The 21,041-nt window shown below is 40.8% G+C and overlaps 6 non-coding genes across 6 annotated transcripts; 2 read left to right on the forward strand and 4 right to left on the reverse strand.

The window, feature by feature from the left end:
- Positions 1-1,428: 1,428 nt before the first annotated feature.
- TRNAY-GUA (transfer RNA tyrosine (anticodon GUA)) lies at positions 1,429-1,510 on the forward strand. The gene has a single exon. It is a non-coding gene; the product is annotated as a tRNA-Tyr (tRNA).
- A 10,141-nt stretch (positions 1,511-11,651) lies between these two features.
- On the reverse strand, positions 11,652-11,733 carry TRNAY-GUA (transfer RNA tyrosine (anticodon GUA)). The gene has a single exon. It is a non-coding gene; the product is annotated as a tRNA-Tyr (tRNA).
- Positions 11,734-13,936: 2,203 nt separating this feature from the next.
- On the reverse strand, positions 13,937-14,008 carry TRNAC-GCA (transfer RNA cysteine (anticodon GCA)). The gene has a single exon. It is a non-coding gene; the product is annotated as a tRNA-Cys (tRNA).
- Positions 14,009-14,317: 309 nt separating this feature from the next.
- Positions 14,318-14,388, reverse strand: TRNAG-GCC (transfer RNA glycine (anticodon GCC)). The gene has a single exon. It is a non-coding gene; the product is annotated as a tRNA-Gly (tRNA).
- An 832-nt stretch (positions 14,389-15,220) lies between these two features.
- On the forward strand, positions 15,221-15,309 carry TRNAS-UGA (transfer RNA serine (anticodon UGA)). Its single transcript has one exon. It is a non-coding gene; the product is annotated as a tRNA-Ser (tRNA).
- A 4,127-nt stretch (positions 15,310-19,436) lies between these two features.
- Positions 19,437-19,510, reverse strand: TRNAM-CAU (transfer RNA methionine (anticodon CAU)). Its single transcript has one exon. It is a non-coding gene; the product is annotated as a tRNA-Met (tRNA).
- Positions 19,511-21,041: the final 1,531 nt, after the last annotated feature.

A 21,041-nucleotide genomic window follows, 5' to 3' on the forward strand; every position in this document is an offset into this window, starting at 1 on the left:
CTTTACTTCATAAATTGGTATAATGGGGTAATCGGTATTTTACTCCACTGGTGGTTCAAGTTGTAGATATTTCTCTGGGTTTATGACTGCACCCGAGGCAAAAAATTAGTTTTTTTTTTCTTGTATTTTCAGTTGATATGCAGCTAAGCTTATAGTTACGAATGTTTCGCTTGATACCGTTTTAGTGACTATCTCTTTCTTTTAGAATAGAAATGTAAGTAGAACAGATTGAGTTTTCAACCCATGGCTGCTCAGTGAGTGGATCTCATTTCCGGGGGATTTGGTAGAATTGCTAGAATTTGATAGATCGATAACTCTATCAATTTCTAGCAATTCAATCTGGAATTACGGGCAAACAACATAGGCAGAAAAATTCTAAAGAAGCGGGGAGGGGGGAGCAATCATTACGATTAGCAGGAGTAAACTTAACCAGGAAACATCGTTGGGCAGTAACAATTTGGTGATGTGGTAGTATAGTAGCAGCCATATAGGTCCGCGATTTACCCCGGAATACCAAATCTTGTTTCACCGCATTTGCTTTGTGAAAACAAAAAAAAAAATAATATTTTTTCATCTCCCCCCCCCAGCTACCCCCATAAATTACTATACTATTAACTTTACTAACTTACCAAGAAATCTACTAAGTTACCAATCAGAGTAATTGATAACTACCCATTATTTTGGGCGGCCGTCTGAATGTAAAGAATGAGTAGAAAAGCTGTCGGAATTAGAATGAAAAGTGCAGTGGCTACAAACGCAAGAATGTTTACTTCCGTATTAGTAGTTCAAATCATTAATTGGGAAATAAATTGAGCGGTCCTATCGAGAGGAACTCTCGGATTCCGTTATGAACCTTCGATTTTTAGTTAGTCGGGTTGACCGAATCAAATATTATTAGTTAATAATAAGGCGTTGAAACCAAATTTCTAATATCGATTATGTAGTATATCACACGATTAGGTATGCAATACAAATAGATACCGGGAATACCTATCTCTAACTTCTACAAGCAGTTTAGATCCGCCGCTTCCGCTTCTAGCTAATCGGTCAGCTGCTACAGGGGAAAGTGATATGTTGATAAATTATTTTCCTTATTAGTTTAATGTCGTTAATAAAAACTATTTCTATGGCATCCTTAATCCCTCCATATTGACAACTCGAGGGAAATAACCTAAGCTTCTAGCAGATAATCTGGCCCCCATCGTCTAGAGGCCCAGGACACCTCTCTTTCACAGAGGCGACGGGGATTCGAATTCCCCTGGGGGTATTCGAGTTTCAATAACTTCTTTGCGCACATAACAAGTCTATTGTTACCCCTCCCGGTAAATTTCGGGACAACTGAAAAGAATCGAATGGAAGCTTTTAAATGAAATTGATTAATCGAGCAACAATTCATGTAATAGAATAGAACCAAAATTCCTTTCCTACGGGTCGATGCCCGAGCGGTTAATGGGGACGGACTGTAAATCCGCTGGCGGTGCCTACGCTGGTTCGAATCCAGCTCGACCCAAGAAGTAAAATAGGAAAATCTAAATCTGGGCATATTCTTTATAAGTGGTATCTTTTAGCATCTATGTAAGATGGGTAATAGAACTCCGATTTGTTTCGTTGCAATTTCCCGTATCGGGATTGACGGGTCTCGAACCCGCAGCTTCCGCCTTGACAGGGCGGTGCTCTAACCAATTGAACTACAACCCCGAGTAGCAATTAGCTCAGTTGGAGTGTACGTAGTAATTGTCCCAGAGTCAATGATTCATAATCTAATTTTTGTTAAAACTCCTGTATGAGGGGGGAAAAAATCTTTTTTTTTTTTTTTTTTTTTGACTTTGCTAGGGAATAAAAGAAAAGAAATCGGTTAGAAAATCTTCAGGTTGTAGGAGGTCTTCAATCTGATCTATTTTTCAGAGGCGTTGGCAATAAATTATCCTAACCCTAAGGCAATCTTTTTACAATCTATCTATATCTATCTACCTATCTACAGATAGAATTTTTTATTTGACAAGTACCTCTATTCATGTTGCCCAGAGTTGGAGACGTCACGGATTGGTGTTGGCAAAATCAGTGGGAAGACATCCTACTTTTCCTTCCACTAGATTTTCTTGACAATTAAAATTGCTGATGTGATATAATTACAAAGGACTTCTTTTCTAGATTCCACGTCTACGCGTCAATCGCTGTTTCGCCCCGGATACTACTAAGTTTTCCCGGCAAAAAATTTATCACAGAAGTGATTTTAAGTTTGTAAAATCTGGATTTTGCTTAGGTTCCCATCTCGTGGATCGTCAAAAAGATTTTTTTTTTTTCGGTGCATAAATCCTCTAAATTCTTTTTGAAATATCAAAATATGTGAATAAGATTTCCTGCAGCTTTCTACCTGCTTTAACGAATTTGTTAGAGGAGGAATAAAGAAAGATAATTCAGTGAAAAAAAAAAGTCTACTCATATCTATTTACTCACACCCACTCATATATTTAGATCTATCTAGATTAGATATTCCTCCACCTTTATATCTATATGTATATATAAATCTTTGTCAAAGGAAGGGGAATTTGCAAATTATATTATTAGAACGATCAGACTGGTCTGTGAAATTTAATTCAGAGGTAGGTCTAGATGTATCACTTCGTTAGGAGGAAGTGGAGGTATGCCCGTACTGCCAGAACTTGCACAAATTCAATTTAAAGGTTTTAGTCGTTTCGTTCATCAAAAATTGCTTAAGGAACTTGAAAATTTCCCAAAAATTGAAGATACAGATAAGGAAGTAGAATTCTGATCTATTGGAAATCAGTACCAATTGACAGAACCTTCTCTCGAAGAGAGAGATGCCGCGTATCAATGTATTACGTATTCCGCTGACCCATATGTACCAGCTTAATTGATTTGTAAGGAAGACCAAATAGTGCAAGAGGAAGATGTACGACTCGGATCTATTCCTTGGATGAATTCCGGAGGAACATTTATTATTAATGGGATCGCTAGAGTTTTAGTCAGTCAAATATTGAGGAGTCCTGGTATTTACTACAATCGGGAGTCGGATCAGAGAGGGATTCTCGCGTATACCAGCACCGCAATTTCAGATCAGGGAGGGAGATTTAAGCTAGAGATAGACGGGAGGAATAGAATATGGGTTCGTATAAGCAAGAAAAAAAAAATATCTATTTTTATTCTACTAGTAGCTATGGGGTTATGCAAAAGAGATATTCTACACAAAACTCCCGTTACCCAAGGATTTTTTCAAATATGTTCAAAAGGCAAAAAGAAAGTATTGAATCTCCAGAGGATGCCATAGCAGAGCTGTACAAACACCTATACTCTGCTACAGACGCAGATGTATTCTTTTCGGAATCCATATTTAGGGAATTATAGAAGAGGTTTTTCCAACATAGATGCGAATTAGGACGAATTGGTAGACGAAACCTAAACATCAAGCTAACTCTTGATGTACCCGAAACGGAGTCTTTTTTGCTACCCCAAGACATATTAGCAGCTGCAGATCACTCAGTAGAAATAAGTTACGGAGAGGGCAAACTCGACGATATAGATCATTTGAAAAATCGACGTGTTCGATCCGTTGCAGATTTGCTTCAGGAACAATTGAAATTAGCTCCAAACCGTTTGGAGAATTTGATTCGATAAAATTTATCTAGAGCCGTTAGGCGCAAACGCGCAATCACTCCCCGGGGTTGGTGACACCCGTGCCAGTAATAGCAGCTTTCAAGGAGTTTTTTGGTTCACACCCCCTTTCGCAATTTTTGGACCAAACAAATCCATTATCTGAAATGGTTCATAAACGAAGATTAAGCTCTGTAGGTCCCGGCGGGTTAACACGTCGAACCGCTAGTTTTCAAGCTAGAGATATTCATTTCAGTCATTATGGTCGCATCTGCCCAATCGAAACATCGGAAGGTATGAATGCTGGCCTGATTTCCTCATTAGCTATTCAGGCAGGAGTTAACACTTCGGGATCTTTGGGGAGCCCTTACCTCGAAATGTCAGATTCGTCTGGGGAGGAGCAGTTAGTCAATTTATCACCCGCAGAAGATGATTATTACCGAGTAGCAAGTGAGAATTTACTATTATCCGAATGGAGAGGTTCGGAGAAGGAAATTATACCAGTGCGATATCAACAAGAGTTTCTCAGCGTTCTCTGGGAACAAGTTGATTTTCGAAGTATTCATCCTCTCCATCATTTTTCCATCGGAGCTTCTCTCATTCCATTCATTGAACATAATGATGCAAACCGTGCTTTGATGGGTTCTACCACGCAACGTCAAGCTGTTCCATTAATTAAGCCCGAAAGATGCATTGTAGGAACTGGGTTGGAAAGTCAAGTAGCTTTGGATTCGGGAAGTGTAGCTATATCCGAACAGGATGGTAAAGTTTGCTATATTGATGGTAATAGAATTGAGCTATCTCTTATCCACGAAGCGAAAAAGAACAAATTGGCTCAACCTACTACAATTGAGGAATTAAAAATATTTGAGCGTTCCAATAATAACACCTGCATGCACCAAAAACCCGCGTTTTCGCTGGGAGAACTCCTGAGAGGCGGAGAAATCGTAGCGGATGGAGCAGCGACTGTCAGGGGGAACTAGCTCTGGGTAAAAATATATTAGTAGCCTACATGCCGTGGGAAGGATACAACTTCGAAGATGCGGTCTTGATTAGTGAACGCCTTATCTATGAAGATATTTTCACATCTCTTCACATCGAAAAACATGAGGTTGAAATTTGTGCAACAAATCAAGGACCTGAGCGGGTTACCAAGCAAATATCTCAATTGGATGGTTATTTACTTCGACACCTCGACGACGATGGGCTCGTAGAATCAGGATCTTGGGTGGAGGCCGGAGACGTTTTGGTAGGTAAACTGACGCCTCAGGAGGGGGCAAGCTCATCACGTGTTCCAGAAGGAAGATCATTACAAGCTATTTTTGGTATACAACTGGTTAATGCAAGAGAAAGTTGTCTAAGAGTACCTATTGGTGGGAGAGGTCGAGTCACTGATGTGAGGTGGGTATACCCCGAAGATGATGCTACAAATGATTTGGAAGTAATTCATATATATATATTGCAAAGACGTAAGATACAAGTGGGTGACAAGATAGCCGGTAGGCATGGAAATAAAGGTATTGTATCAAAGATAGTACCCAGGCAAGATATGCCCTATTTGCAAAATGGTACGCCGGTTGATATGATACTAAGTCCCTTGGAGTACCTTCACGAATGAATGTGGGACAGATTTTCGAATGCTTGCTTGGGTTAGCCGGGGAGTTTTCAGAAACTCATTACCGTGTAGTACCCTTTGATGAAAGATATGAACGGGAAGCTTCCAGAAAACTAGTATTTGCCGAACCTCACGAAGCGGGTGCGCGGACCAATAATCCGTGGCTATTCGAACCCAGCCACCCTGGAAAGAGTCGATTGATCGATGGACGAACGGGTGATCCCTTTGGACAATCTATTACAACTGGGAAAGCTTATATAATGAAACTTATTCATCAGGTTGATGATAAGATTCACGCACGATCTAGTGGTCCCTACGCGCTCGTTACACAGCAACCTCTCAAGGGGAATCGAGACGGGGGGGACAACGAATTGGAGAAATGGAAGTCTGGGCTTCGGAGGGGTTGGGGTGTCCTACACCTTGCAGGAAATGCTTACAACTAAATCAGATCATATTCAGGCTCGCTACAAAGCACTTAGTGCAATTATGACCGGAAAACCAGTTTGCAAACCTAAAACCGTTCCAGAGTCTTTCCGATTGCTAGTTCGGGAGTTACGACGTATGGGCCTAAATTTGGAACGCAATTTCATACCTGAAGAAGATTTGGGAAGGGAATTTGAAAACATTTGATATTTCCTTGAAATTTCTCTCGTGAAAATTAATTGAGAGTTTATTATGATTCATCGAACTAATTATCAACAACTTCGGATTGGACTAGCTTCTCCCGAACAGATTCGCAGTTGGGCCGAAAGGGAGTTACCTAATGGAGATGTCATTGGACAAGTCGATTAACCTTACACATACACATCGCACTATAAGACTCACAAACCAGAGAGAGATGGGTCATCTTGCGAAAGAATATTTGGGCCTACAAAAAGTGGAGTCTGTGCTTGCGAAACTGCCGATCTGTCAATGACGAAGGAGAGTCTTCCAGATTTTGCAAGCATTGCGGAGTCGAGTTTTACTGACTCTCGAGTTCGTAGATATCGGATGGGATACATCAAACTCGCGTGTCCAGTAACTCACGTATGGTTTCTTAAACGAATCCCTAGTTATATTGCAAACCTACTAGCCAAACCTCTTAAAGAATTGGAAAGCCCAGTCTATTGCGATGCGATGACTCGACTTCACATGTTGAACGGCATAGATTTGATACAATCTGTCATTCCATTAGGAATTGGAGGCCTCTAAACCGACCGCGTCCCTCAAACACAAATTAAAGATAGGAAGTCTCGCGCAACTCGGAGACAATATCGCAATCTATTGCGTAGAAACTGAAGAATCCTCCCCATGGTTATTTTTGGTAGAAAGAGAGAGAGAATCTACAAAACTAATTAATCATGCTTCGTGAAAAAAAGAATAATATCTTTCATTCTTTTTCACGAAAGCCTGATTTAATTAGATTGGAGATTCTCTCTCTCTTCACCAAAACTAACCATGGGGAGGCTTCCATCAGTTTCTACGCAATAGATTGGCGTAATTCTCCCGAGTTAGCGCGAGACTTATCCTCATCTATAATTTTGTTGAGGACGCGTCGGTTAGAGGCCTCCAATTCCTACATTCAATACGATTTGAACAAATCTATGCCGATCAACATTGAAGTCGATCACGCATCGCAATAGACTGGGCTTTCCAAATCTTTAAGAGGTTTGGCTAGTAGGTTTGCAATATAACTAGGGATTCGTTTAAGAAACCATCGTGAGTTACTGGACACCGAGTTTGATGTATCCCATCCGATATCTACGAACACGAGAGTCAGTAAACTCGACTCCGCAATCTTGCAAAATCTGGAAGCTCTCCTTCGTCATTGACAGATCGCAGTTTCCGCAAGCACGACTCCACTTTTTGTAGCCCAAATATTCTTTCGCAAGATGACCCATCTCTCTCTGGTTTGTGAGTCTTATAGTGCGATGTGTAAGGTTAATCGACTTGTCCAATGACATCTCCATTAGGTAACTCCCTTTCGGCCCAACTGCGAATCTGTTCGGGAGAAGCAGTCCAATCCGAAGTTGTTGATAATTAGTTCGATGAATCATAATAAACTCTCAATTAATTTTCACGAGAGAAATTTCAAGGAAATATCAATGTTTTCAATTCCCTTCCCAAATCTTCTTCAGGTATGAAATTGCGTTCCAAATTTAGGCCCATACGTCGTAACTCCCGAACTAGCAATCGGAAAGACTCTGGAACGGTTTTAGGTTTGCAAACTGTTTTTCCGGTCATAATTGCACTAAGTGCTTTGTAGCGAGCCTGAATATGATCTGATTTAGTTGTAAGCATTTCCTGCAAGGTGTAGGACACCCCAAACCCTCCGAAGCCCAGACTTCCATTTCTCCAATTCGTTGTCCCCCCCGTCTCGATTTCCCCTTGAGAGGTTGCTGTGTAACGAGCGCGTAGGGACCACTAGATCGTGCGTGAATCTTATCATCAACCTGATGAATAAGTTTCATTATATAAGCTTTCCCAGTTGTAATAGATTGTCCAAAGGGATCACCCGTTCGTCCATCGATCAATCGACTCTTTCCAGGGTGGCTGGGTTCGAATAGCCACGGATTATTGGTCCGCGCACCCGCTTCGTGAGGTTCGGCAAATACTAGTTTTCTGGAAGCTTCCCGTTCATATCTTTCATCAAGGGTACTACACGGTAATGAGTTTCTGAAAACTCCCCGGCTAACCCAAGCAAGCATTCGAAAATCTGTCCCACATTCATTCGTGAAGGTACTCCCAAGGGACTTAGTATCATATCAACCGGCGTACCATTTTGCAAATAGGGCATATCTTGCCTGGGTACTATCTTTGATACAATACCTTTATTTCCATGCCTACCGGCTATCTTGTCACCCACTTGTATCTTACGTCTTTGCAATATATATATATGAATTACTTCCAAATCATTTGTAGCATCATCTTCGGGGTATACCCACCTCACATCAGTGACTCGACCTCTCCCACCAATAGGTACTCTTAGACAACTTTCTCTTGCATTAACCAGTTGTATACCAAAAATAGCTTGTAATGATCTTCCTTCTGGAACACGTGATGAGCTTGCCCCCCTCCTGAGGCGTCAGTTTACCTACCAAAACGTCTCCGGCCTCCACCCAAGATCCTGATTCTACGAGCCCATCGTCGTCGAGGTGTCGAAGTAAATAACCATCCAATTGAGATATTTGCTTGGTAACCCGCTCAGGTCCTTGATTTGTTGCACAAATTTCAACCTCATGTTTTTCGATGTGAAGAGATGTGAAAATATCTTCATAGATAAGGCGTTCACTAATCAAGACCGCATCTTCGAAGTTGTATCCTTCCCACGGCATGTAGGCTACTAATATATTTTTACCCAGAGCTAGTTCCCCCCTGACAGTCGCTGCTCCATCCGCTACGATTTCTCCGCCTCTCAGGAGTTCTCCCAGCGAAACCGCGGTTTTTGGTGCATGCAGGTGTTATTATTGGAACGCTCAAATATTTTTAATTCCTCAATTGTAGTAGGTTGAGCCAATTTGTTCTTTTTCGCTTCGTGGATAAGAGATAGCTCAATTCTATTACCATCAATATAGCAAACTTTACCATCCTGTTCGGATATAGCTACACTTCCCGAATCCAAAGCTACTTGACTTTCCAACCCAGTTCCTACAATGCATCTTTCGGGCTTAATTAATGGAACAGCTTGACGTTGCGTGGTAGAACCCATCAAAGCACGGTTTGCATCATTATGTTCAATGAATGGAATGAGAGAAGCTCCGATGGAAAAATGATGGAGAGGATGAATACTTCGAAAATCAACTTGTTCCCAGAGAACGCTGAGAAACTCTTGTTGATATCGCACTGGTATAATTTCCTTCTCGAACCTCTCCATTCGGATAATAGTAAATTCTCACTTGCTACTCGGTAATAATCATCTTCTGCGGGTGATAAATTGACTAACTGCTCCTCCCCAGACGATCTGACATTTCGAGGTAAGGGCTCCCCAAAGATCCCGAAGTGTTAACTCCTGCCTGAATAGCTAATGAGGAAATCAGGCCAGCATTCATACCTTCCGATGTTTCGATTGGGCAGATGCGACCATAATGACTGAAATGAATATCTCTAGCTTGAAAACTAGCGGTTCGACGTGTTAACCCGCCGGGACCTACAGAGCTTAATCTTCGTTTATGAACCATTTCAGATAATGGATTTGTTTGGTCCAAAAATTGCGAAAGGGGGTGTGAACCAAAAAAACTCCTTGAAAGCTGCTATTACTGGCACGGGTGTCACCAACCCCGGGGAGTGATTGCGCGTTTGCGCCTAACGGCTCTAGATAAATTTTATCGAATCAAATTCTCCAAACGGTTTGGAGCTAATTTCAATTGTTCCTGAAGCAAATCTGCAACGGATCGAACACGTCGATTTTTCAAATGATCTATATCGTCGAGTTTGCCCTCTCCGTAACTTATTTCTACTGAGTGATCTGCAGCTGCTAATATGTCTTGGGGTAGCAAAAAAGACTCCGTTTCGGGTACATCAAGAGTTAGCTTGATGTTTAGGTTTCGTCTACCAATTCGTCCTAATTCGCATCTATGTTGGAAAAACCTCTTCTATAATTCCCTAAATATGGATTCCGAAAAGAATACATCTGCGTCTGTAGCAGAGTATAGGTGTTTGTACAGCTCTGCTATGGCATCCTCTGGAGATTCAATACTTTCTTTTTGCCTTTTGAACATATTTGAAAAAATCCTTGGGTAACGGGAGTTTTGTAGAATATCTCTTTTGCATAACCCCATAGCTACTAGTAGAATAAAAATAGATATTTTTTTTTTTCTGCTTATACGAACCCATATTCTATTCCTCCCGTCTATCTCTAGCTTAAATCTCCCTCCCTGATCTGAAATTGCGGTGCTGGTATACGCGAGAATCCCTCTCTGATCCGACTCCCGATTGTAGTAAATACCAGGACTCCTCAATATTTGACTGACTAAAACTCTAGCGATCCCATTAATAATAAATGTTCCTCCGGAATTCATCCAAGGAATAGATCCGAGTCGTACATCTTCCTCTTGCACTATTTGGTCTTCCTTACAAATCAATTAAGCTGGTACATATGGGTCAGCGGAATACGTAATACATTGATACGCGGCATCTCTCTCTTCGAGAGAAGGTTCTGTCAATTGGTACTGATTTCCAATAGATCAGAATTCTACTTCCTTATCTGTATCTTCAATTTTGGGAAATTTTCAAGTTCCTTAAGCAATTTTTGATGAACGAAACGACTAAAACCTTTAAATTGAATTTGTGCAAGTTCTGGCAGTACGGGCATACCTCCACTTCCTCCTAACGAAGTGATACATCTAGACCTACCTCTGAATTAAATTTCACAGACCAGTCTGATCGTTCTAATAATATAATTTGCAAATTCCCCCTTCCTTTGACAAAGATTTATATATACATATAGATATAAAGGTGGAGGAATATCTAATCTAGATAGATCTAAATATATGAGTGGGTGTGAGTAAATAGATATGAGTAGACTTTTTTTTTTTCACTGAATTATCTTTCTTTATTCCTCCTCTAACAAATTCGTTAAAGCAGGTAGAAAGCTGCAGGAAATCTTATTCACATATTTTGATATTTCAAAAAGAATTTAGAGGATTTATGCACCGAAAAAAAAAAATCTTTTTGACGATCCACGAGATGGGAACCTAAGCAAAATCCAGATTTTACAAACTTAAAATCACTTCTGTGATAAATTTTTTGCCGGAAAACTTAGTAGTATCCGGGGCGAAACAGCGATTGACGCGTAGACGTGGAATCTAGAAAAGAAGTCCTTTGTAATTATATCACATCAGCAATTTTAATTGTCAAGAAAATCTAGTGGAAGGAAAAGTAGGATGTCTTCCCACTGATTTTGCCAACACCAATCCGTGACGTCTCCAACTCTGGGCAACATGAATAGAGGTACTTGTCAAATAAAAAATTCTATCTGTAGATAGGTAGATAGATATAGATAGATTGTAAAAAGATTGCCTTAGGGTTAGGATAATTTATTGCCAACGCCTCTGAAAAATAGATCAGATTGAAGACCTCCTACAACCTGAAGATTTTCTAACCGATTTCTTTTCTTTTATTCCCTAGCAAAGTCAAAAAAAAAAAAAAAAAAAAAGATTTTTTCCCCCCTCATACAGGAGTTTTAACAAAAATTAGATTATGAATCATTGACTCTGGGACAATTACTACGTACACTCCAACTGAGCTAATTGCTACTCGGGGTTGTAGTTCAATTGGTTAGAGCACCGCCCTGTCAAGGCGGAAGCTGCGGGTTCGAGACCCGTCAATCCCGATACGGGAAATTGCAACGAAACAAATCGGAGTTCTATTACCCATCTTACATAGATGCTAAAAGATACCACTTATAAAGAATATGCCCAGATTTAGATTTTCCTATTTTACTTCTTGGGTCGAGCTGGATTCGAACCAGCGTAGGCACCGCCAGCGGATTTACAGTCCGTCCCCATTAACCGCTCGGGCATCGACCCGTAGGAAAGGAATTTTGGTTCTATTCTATTACATGAATTGTTGCTCGATTAATCAATTTCATTTAAAAGCTTCCATTCGATTCTTTTCAGTTGTCCCGAAATTTACCGGGAGGGGTAACAATAGACTTGTTATGTGCGCAAAGAAGTTATTGAAACTCGAATACCCCCAGGGGATTCGAATCCCCGTCGCCTCTGTGAAAGAGAGGTGTCCTGGGCCTCTAGACGATGGGGGCCAGATTATCTGCTAGAAGCTTAGGTTATTTCCCTCGAGTTGTCAATATGGAGGGATTAAGGATGCCATAGAAATAGTTTTTATTAACGACATTAAACTAATAAGGAAAATAATTTATCAACATATCACTTTCCCCTGTAGCAGCTGACCGATTAGCTAGAAGCGGAAGCGGCGGATCTAAACTGCTTGTAGAAGTTAGAGATAGGTATTCCCGGTATCTATTTGTATTGCATACCTAATCGTGTGATATACTACATAATCGATATTAGAAATTTGGTTTCAACGCCTTATTATTAACTAATAATATTTGATTCGGTCAACCCGACTAACTAAAAATCGAAGGTTCATAACGGAATCCGAGAGTTCCTCTCGATAGGACCGCTCAATTTATTTCCCAATTAATGATTTGAACTACTAATACGGAAGTAAACATTCTTGCGTTTGTAGCCACTGCACTTTTCATTCTAATTCCGACAGCTTTTCTACTCATTCTTTACATTCAGACGGCCGCCCAAAATAATGGGTAGTTATCAATTACTCTGATTGGTAACTTAGTAGATTTCTTGGTAAGTTAGTAAAGTTAATAGTATAGTAATTTATGGGGGTAGCTGGGGGGGGAGATGAAAAAATATAATTTTTTTTTTGTTTTCACAAAGCAAATGCGGTGAAACAAGATTTGGTATTCCGGGTAAATCGCGGACCTATATGGCTGCTACTATACTACCACATCACCAAATTGTTACTGCCCAACGATGTTTCCTGGTTAAGTTTACTCCTGCTAATCGTAATGATTGCTCCCCCCTCCCCGCTTCTTTAGAATTTTTCTGCCTATGTTGTTTGCCCGTAATTCCAGATTGAATTGCTAGAAATTGATAGAGTTATCGATCTATCAAATTCTAGCAATTCTACCAAATCCCCGGAAATGAGATCCACTCACTGAGCAGCCATGGTTGAAAACTCAATCTGTTCTACTTACATTTCTATTCTAAAAGAAAGAGATAGTCACTAAAACGGTATCAAGCGAAACATTCGTAACTATAAGCTTAGCTGCATATCAACTGAAAATACAAGAAAAAAAAAACTAATTTTTTGCCTCGGGTGCAGTCATAAACCCAGAGAAATATCTACAACTTGAACCACCAGTGGAGTAAAATACCGATTACCCCATTATACCAATTTATGAAGTAAAGGGTTAAAATAATGATCTTGGGTTTGTTAAAACCCCTCATAGAATTTCTTCTCCCCGGAATCAAATAATATAGATATATCTATTTACTTTTTTGTTCAATTTCCAGATTTTGATACGAGAAGAAATCTTATAGGCAAAAAAAAAAAAAAAAAATCTATGCAGTGTAATTTAATTCCTAAATTAATCCTAAATTAACTAGATAAAGGATCCGTTTAACGAAGGATCAATTAGCTACTCGACACAAGTCACAACCCACTTCTTCCCCGAACTACAAGCGAGAGGGAAAACGTAGAAATTGCCGTCAAGGCAGCCCAAGCTATAGTGACTGAATCCGTAATTATAATTCCTATCTTTTCACTCCCCAAATTTTACCGATAACTAACTAGCCTCGAGCTCAGATGCATATTAAATCTTTGGAAGCGTCAAAGTACGTAATAAGAATCAGATATCTTCTTCTGCAGGATACCCCCCTAGTAGCGAGAAACAACGAGTATGTATAAATCCAAGTCGTCTTTTCCAATGTTACTGGGTAGTTTTTATAATTTTGTAGGATTTGTCAATTCCTACTTGCTACTGACTAAGTAGTAGTATACTTATTCGGGATTGTCGATGCGTGATTTGTCGAGATACGTGGAATGTGTTAGGCTATAACAAGCTATAGAGCAACTCAACCTGTATCCGATTTCGGCGCACCAAGCAATCCCCGGAAAACCCTACCTAGATGGGTGAGTAAAATTAGATGAATTTAATCTTCCAAATTGTTATTTTCCATTTCTTCTTCCAGGCGATACCCAGATTCGAACTGGGGAATTGAGGATTTGCAGTCCTACGTCTTACCGCTTGACTATATCGCCCCGTTTCAAAGATTCTATTCTAATGCCGACTTGAAAAGACCATCGAGGACGTTCAGCCGGTCAGACGAAATGTCTCACCAGTGAGTATAGTGCTGAGATTAGAAACTGACAAGTAGTTTCCCCTATGCTCCCGATGAAAATTTCTAGTTTCATATGCATCCACTTCGAAAATGACAACCTGCAACCTAGTTATTCGCCCCGAAATTTCGAACGAAATTGTGAATTGCAAAAACTTGAAATTTCTATTCTATAGGTAAGAGTTTTGTATGTTTCTTCATTTGGGGTCAACCTCTTATTGTCCCCAAAGTAGGCGGATAGCGGGAATCGAACCCGCGTCACCTCCTTGGCAAGGAGAAATTTTACCACTCAACTATATCCGCGCAATCCATCATTTTATTTTACGCACCAAATTGCATCTTTTGCAATGAGATCCTTAATACACACTTCTTTTAATATAAGAAAAGATTAAATTTACCTACATAACTTCATTTCTTTTCTTACGAAATCAACTTAAACTGAGTTATGTATTGCAAATTGCAAATCCTTCTTTCTGGCGGTGGAAAATCTATTTATCTCGTCTCACATTTGAATTCCCCACCCGTAACGGTAAGTTACGAGGGGAAGAACCAAAACAGACTTTTAGGAGATGAAGGAATTGGGTATACCTACCAAAAAAACTAATCCAATCCATAATGAGGCCCCTGAAAAAACAATATTTTTTGTTGTCAGACCATCCTCCGGGAGACGCAAACGCCACAGGCACACCAACAACTAGTAAAAATGAGGTAGCAATTAATGCAAATAAAGCAAATTGAAAAGCAGTAGTCATAATTCCGATTCCTTTCGCATGAGGAATTGATTTTCTGTACCACTTAATCCGCATCCGACGGAGCTGCTGCGAAGTTTTCATTTGTAGGGAACAAACGTCTATTTCTAAGACTAATTTATCAAATCCCTACGACACCTCTCAACTAGAAAAGTTAGCTCAACCCCGCCCGCTATTGAAGATGTTTATCTCATGTAGCGATATTTTCACCCCGTATCTGTTGTATCGTAGCAAGGGTAGAAAAAAAATCTCTCTCTATACAAATAGATCTTAGAATCAAAAACTTTTGCGGTTCATTCGCAACTCGATTGTCTTCCCCAATCATCTGGTAGACTTGGGTTACACTTTTTATCCTCCGAATCTCAAAGGAAGAATTCGCCTATTTGGGAGAGATGGTCGAGCGGTTTAAGGCTCCAGTCTTGAAAACTGGCATGGCACCTCGATGCCATCGAGGGTTCGAATCCCTCTCTCTCCTAACATTTGGATCAGCCATAAAGGAGGCAAGAGTGATAGCTGAGATCTACTCCGATCCGAAGAGGTTCTCCTCCAATACGTTGCAAAAAACCATTATTTGTTTGTGTATAACATATGACTAGATGATGATTGGAATCTACCTATCCAGTTGGATAGATAGATCTTAAATAAATGTGATGAATTAAAAGAAGAGGAGGCAAATTTATTAAGTCCTCACTTGTTAGCGCGTGGGAAATTATATTACCTATTTTACTTTTCTGCCATCACCCTTTCATCATCTAAACAAATTCTTCGGATTTTAATTAAGGGGTGTCATAGAAAGAACGGGTTCGGTATCGCGGTCAATTCCTTTTTCAAAGCCGGCTGCGGCTGCACGAGCCCTACCTGCGTGCCATAGATGGCCCACAAAGAAAAAGAATCCCAAAACAAAGTGAGAAGTTGCTAACCAACTTCGGGGAGATACATAGTTTACAGCATTAATCTCGGTAGCTACCCCGCCTACAGAGTTTAAGGAGCCTAAGGGTGCATGAGTCATATATTCCGCAGATCGTCGCTCCTGCCATGGCTGTATATCCCTTTTCAACTTACCAAGATCTAAACCATTTGGACCTCTTAGAGGTTCTAACCAAGGAGCACGAAGATCCCAGAAGCGCATTGTTTCGCCCCCAAAAATAATTTCTCCGGTGGGGGAACGCATTAGGTATTTTCCTAACCCAGTAGGTCCCTGGGCAGAACCTATGTTGGCGCCGAGACGTTGGTCTCTAACGAGGAAGGTAAAAGCTTGAGCTTGAGAAGCTTCTGGACCGTGGGACCATAAAATTCACTAGGATATGCTGTGTTGTTGAACCAGACGAAACAGCAGGCAGTGAAGCCAAATATGGCTAGAGCTCCCAAGCTGTAGGATAAATAAGCCTCCCCGGACCACACAAAAGCTCGACGAGCCCAGGCAAACGGTTTTGTTAATATGTGCCAAATCCCGCCGAAAATACAGATGGATCCGAGCCACACATGTCCCCCGATAATATCTCTAGATTATCTACACTCGCAATCCATCCCTCTCCGCCAAACGGAGACTTTAGTAGGTAACCAAAGATAATATTGGGGTTTAGAGTAAGATTCGTAATTTCTCTTACATCTCCGCCACCGGGTGCCCATGTATCATACAACCCTCCGAAATAGAGTGCTTTGAAAACCAGTAGGAAAGCGCCGAAACCTAGTAATATTAGATGAATACCGAGAATTGTAGTCATCTTATTTTTATCCTTCCAAGTGTAACCAAAGAAAGGAAAAGATTCTTCCAGAGTTTCGGGACCAATCAAAGCATGATATATGCCTCCAAAACCCAAAACTGCGGAAGAAATCAAATGTAGCACTCCGGAAACAAAGTAAGGGAAGGTATCGGCCACTTCCCCGCCAGGACCTACCCCCCAACCCAGGGTTGCCAAGTGGGGAAGTAGAATTAATCCCTGCTCATACATAGGCTTCTCTGATACGAAGTGAGCTACTTCAAATAAATTCATAGCTCCAGCCCAAAATACAATCAGACCAGCATGAGCTACGTGGGCACCAAGCAATTTACCAGACAAATTAATCAACCGGGCGTTCCCCGCCCACCAAGCAAAACCCGTGGTTTCCTGATCGCGACCACCCAGCGAGAGAGTTCCATTAAAGAGCGTTTCCACGGGGTAAAACCTCCTCGGGGAATACAAGATTTTCGTGAGGCTGATCCTGAGCTGCCATCCAGGCACGGATCCCTTCGTTTAGTAAGATATTCTTTGTGTAGAAGTCTCGAACTCGGGATCTTCTGCTGCACGAATTTCTTGGGAGACAAAGTCATACGCGCGCAAATTTAAGGCGAGACCAACTACTCCGATAGCACTCATCCATAAACCCGTCACTGGCACAAATAACATGAAAAAATGTAACCAGCGTTTGTTGGAAAAAGCGACACCAAATATTTGGGACCAGAAGCGATTTGCAGTTACCATCGAATAAGTCTCTTCAGACTGAGTTGGATTGAACGCCCGAAATGTGTTTGCACCGTCGCCGTCTTCAAAGAGAGTATTTTCAACTGTAGCACCATGAATGGCACATAGGAGAGCAGCGCCCAGAACTCCTGCAACCCCCATCATATGAAATGGATTCAGAGTCCAATTATGAAAACCTTGAAAAAAAACAAAATGAATCGGAAGATAGCCGCTACACCGAAACTAGGTGCGAAGAACCAACCGGATTGTCCTAAAGGGTAAATCAAAAATACGGAGACAAAAACCGCAATCGGACCAGAGAAAGCTACTGCGTTGTAGGGGCGTAATTGTACGGACCTAGCCAGTTCAAATTGGCGTAACATAAAACCTATTAAGGCGAAAGAACCATGAAGGGCGACAAAAGTCCATAAACCCCCCAATTGGCACCAACGAGTGAAGTCCCCCTGTGCTTCAGGACCCCACAAAAGAAGCAAAGAGTGGGCCAAACTATTAGCAGGGGTAGATACCGCGGCAGTCAAGAAATTGCATCCCTCCAAGTAAGAACTTGCTAATCCGTGAGTATACCACGAAGTCACAAAGGTCGTACCCGTGAACCAGCCCCCCAGGGCGAAGTAAGCGGTGGGAAATAGTAGTAAGCCGGACCAACCCACAAATACAAAACGATCTCTCCTGAGCCAGTCATCCATACTGTCGAATAAGTCTTTCGGTTCTTTGGAAGATTTTCCAATGGCAATTGTCATATCTGTTCCCACTAAGCTACCCAAACCACTTTTAGGTCCCTCATTCCTATTTCTATATTCCAGGAGTTGGTATAGTTCTCTTGAATATGAGATTACCAGATTGTTGATAAGTCATTTTATCAGAATTTGTCGTGCGAGATCAAAAATCGTAATATTTTCACAAGGCCTTCTTGCCCTTTTCCATTTTTTTTTCACTTTTCTTTCAATTTATTCTATTCATCATTTTTGCCCATTCTTTCTCCTCCCTGCTTGTCGTTCCAATATATCATCCCTTCTTGTCTCTGGGAGATCCCTTCTGCCACGTCAGATATTTAGTAGGTAAGCCCCCTTTTCCTTCCAGGACTTCGCTAACCATTTTTAACACAACAACGAACCTGATCCAACGGAAAGTCGAGTTGTTTCCGAGAATCCGGGGTAGGTAAATACGAAATTTTGTAGTATAGTATAAGGAGTTTACACATGTTATGCATAGGAATACCGGAACTTATGCTTTTTATTGCATCTATCTCTACTTCGAGGATATTTAGGGACTTATTCTACCAATGCCTAGGAAACCTTAAAAAAATATTTTTGTCTCGACTAACAAAAATAGGTAGCAACCAGAGGGTGTGTCGGAAATTTATGCATCGAACAGGATAATTATGTCTCCATCTAGACTCCTAGCAGTGTAAACGGTTTCCAATTGTTTGAAAGATGTTGAAAAGGGAAGAGTACCAGAGACTTGTAAGAATCTTTTCAGTAATTGAAATTTGTTTTGTAATACAGTGAATAGGGAAAAACTATTTCCCAAATTACAATTCTTCTTTTGTATCTTCTTTCGCAACTGCAGATGTAAAGATATATATCATAAAACAATAAATAGATAAATCTATTTATTGTTTGTCTTTTCGTCAGATTTGCATTTAATTCCCGAGGTAAGAATAACCAAAATGTCTCTGGTACAAAAAAGTATATCCAACTGATTTACCGATACCGCGGGAGACAATACAATATTCTTTTTGCATGATGACTTAGTTACATTAAGATCCCCCCCCCCCCACGAACAGTGTTCGTGTTGACTCCAGTATCTTTTTTTCCTAGCCAATGGTACTGATATCTAAATTTTGGATAACTACTCTCTCTATTAGCATCTTACATGACTATTTAGCCCTTTGTCGGATTTGAACCGACGGCTTACGCCTTACCATGGCGTTACTCTACCGCTGAGTTAAAGGGCCTATGTACTGTGAATAAATATAGACTGGCGATAAAAATGGGGTAGAATCCCAATTTTTATTTCCTCGATTGAACTAATTAAGCTGCATCCATGGGGAAGTCAGTAGAACGGAAAGGAAAAACTGATTCTCTTTAATCCCCGGTAGGACCTTCCGGTAAATTGGAAAAAGAATTGACAATTGACTTTGCGGAGACGGGATTTGAACCCGTGACCTCGAGGTTATGAGCCTCGCGAGCTACCAAGCTGCTCCACCCCGCCGTAGTTAATGCCTCTAACGTAAGAATTATACATCTCTTAAAGAATAACATTGGACATAAATAAGCATAAACAAAAATGATGAAGATGATTAAATTGCAGTATTTTATCTATCCATCCAATCTTATCTATTTATCTATCGATAATAGATAAGATTTCAATTCTCTAAACAAGCGGTAGATAAGGCGGGGGGTAAGTAGTTTTTCTACCAACTCGATTTCAACACTCCAGGCAAGACACAGGTGTGTGCCATCTCGCGGGGTACGTGTCTGGAAAAACCAAAATCTCGATAATTGGATCTGGGTCGTCCGTTAGGGAGCACCGGTTACGGAGACGAACGCGTGCACTGTTGCGTGTAGAGATTGCAATTTTTCGGAAATAATTAGTTTATCCTGGATCCGCAAACTATTCTTAATCTCTCGTCTCAAAAATTGGCGAGGAAGAAGATTATATTTTTTCACCAATTTTTTCTTACTATTCTCCTTTTCAATAAGACTTTTTTTTGCCATAATTGGTAGGTAGGTGAGCAGAGTTGTATTATTACTACGAAAAACAAGTAGGCAGTCGGTGTGCCGAGTAGAAAGGATAGTGAGGGTAAATCTGACGCGGGAACAAGCAATTTTGTAGTTGAACAAAGATGAAGACTAGCCAAATTTACCTGATGTAGATGCTATCAAGAAAGCTGCGTAGGTAAATATATAACCCACGGAGAAGTGCGCTAATCCAACCAGTCGCGCTTGAACGATAGAAAGGGCAACCGGTTTATCTTTCCACCGTATCATATTTGCAAGAGGCGTTCTTTCATGAGCCCAAGCTAAAGTTTCGATGAGTTCTTGCCAGTAACCGCGCCACGAAATCAAAAACATAAACCCGGTAGCCCACACGAGATGCCCAAACAAAAACATCCATGCCCACACAGATAAGCTGTTCATACCAAAGGGGTTATAGCCATTAATAAGCTGCGAGGAATTTAGCCATAAATAATCTCTTAGCCATCCCATTAGATACGTAGAAGATTCGTTGAATTGAGCAGCATTGCCCTGCCATAAAGTGATGTGTTTCCAGTGCCAATAGAAGGTAACCCATCCAATTGTGTTCAGCATCCAAAAGACAGCTAAGTAGAAAGCATCCCAGGCAGAAATGTCGCAAGTTCCCCCTCGGCCGGGGCCATCGCAAGGAAAACTATAACCAAATTCTTTCTTATCCGGCATCAACTTGGACCCGCGTGCATCTAAAGCACCTTTCACCAAAATTAGTGTAGTGGTGTGTAAACCTAAAGCAATGGCGTGGTGAACGAGAAAATCCCCGGGACCAATCGTTAAAAATAACGAATTATTGCTACTGTTAACAGCGTCTAACCAGCCAGGTAACCACAAGCCCCGACCAGCATTACTTGCCGGACTATCTACTGAAGATAGAAGCACGTCAAAACCGTATGAAACTTTACCATGAGCAGATTGAATCCACTGAGCAAATACGGGTTCAATAAGAATCTGTTTTTCCGGAGTCCCGAAGGCTAGCATTACATCGTTAT

This window comes from Adiantum capillus-veneris, unplaced genomic scaffold (genome assembly GCF_014529385.1).
Source record: "Adiantum capillus-veneris isolate H3 unplaced genomic scaffold, ASM1452938v2 Hic_scaffold_454, whole genome shotgun sequence".
Taxonomy (NCBI): domain Eukaryota; kingdom Viridiplantae; phylum Streptophyta; class Polypodiopsida; order Polypodiales; family Pteridaceae; genus Adiantum; species Adiantum capillus-veneris.